We start from the raw sequence: 1,295 nt of genomic DNA on the forward strand, positions 1-1,295 counted from the left end.
CGCAGACATTTTTTGATAAAAAAGAACTCAAATAAAGAAGACAAAAAACCTCTCCAACCTTTGGAAAGTGGGGCTCCCATACAAATGAAACAGACCTTTCTGCATGACTCGGGAATGGTCTCCGGCTGATTACCTTTAGGCCGAAAGTCATAAGGCCCAAATGAACATCAACTGAAACTCGTTACCGGCAATGTTGTATCAAATTTGGTTCTATTTGCAGAAAATGTTGTGCAGGTATTTGTGAGAAGTTCTGAAGAAATTCCAAAAATTCTTCTGGAAAATTTGCTGAGGACCTGTTGAAGAAATTTCCGAGAAACTCCCGGGGAACTCCTAGAGGAATTTTCGGAGAACTCCTGCAGGAACTTCCGAGGAACTCATACAGTAGTTTCTGAAGAATTCCTGGAGGATTTCCGTAGAAATCCAAGAGGAGAATACCCGAGGAAGTCCTACAGGAATTACCGAAGAGATCCTCAATGGATACCAGAGGAACTCCTGGAGGAATTCTCGACGAACTCTTGGGTAAATTCCTGAGGATCTCTATCAGAAATTCCTGAGGAAGTCCTGAAAAATTTCGAAGAAACTCATGATGCAGCAGTTACCGGGAAACTCCTACTGGAGTCTCCGAGTAACTCCTGCTGGAATCCCCAAAGAAACTTCTGAAGGAACTCCCTGGGAACTTCTAACTTTTCGAAGATCTCCTGCAGAAATTCACAAAGAACTGCTGGAAATTTTTGAACTTGGAATTCTTGAGGAACTTCTGGAGGAATAGCCGAGGAACACCTTGTGCACCTTGAAAATGCTGGATGAAATTTTTGCTTTAGGAATTTCCGGGGAAGTCCTGAAGAAATTGCCGAAGATGTAACGATGGAATTCATGGATGAATTACCGGGAAAGTTCTGGAAGAATTACCAGGGAGATCCTGACAGGAATTCCACATAAATTCTGGGGAATTTTTGAGGAGATTTCCGTGGAAGTCCTGAGGCAAATTTGGGGAAATCCTGGAAGAAATTTTCGGATAAAATGAGGATGGATTCCCAGGAAATTTAAAGAAATTTCAAGAAAAATTCTGGAGGGATTTTTACTTCAATACTGGAGAAATTCTTGTAGAAACATTCCATGAATTCCCGTGGAACTTCTGAAAGTATCCCATGGAAGGAATCCCGAAAAAAATCTTGCCGAAAACTTGCGAGGGAATCCTGGAGGAATTCCCGTGCAACTGCTGGAGGAGTTCCTGAAGAAAATGTGGAACTCATAAAAGTATTCCTATAGGGAACTCCTGGAAAGATTTTTGTAGA

Source organism: Aedes albopictus, chromosome 1, assembly GCF_035046485.1.
Source record: "Aedes albopictus strain Foshan chromosome 1, AalbF5, whole genome shotgun sequence".
Classification (NCBI taxonomy): Eukaryota; Metazoa; Arthropoda; class Insecta; order Diptera; family Culicidae; genus Aedes; species Aedes albopictus.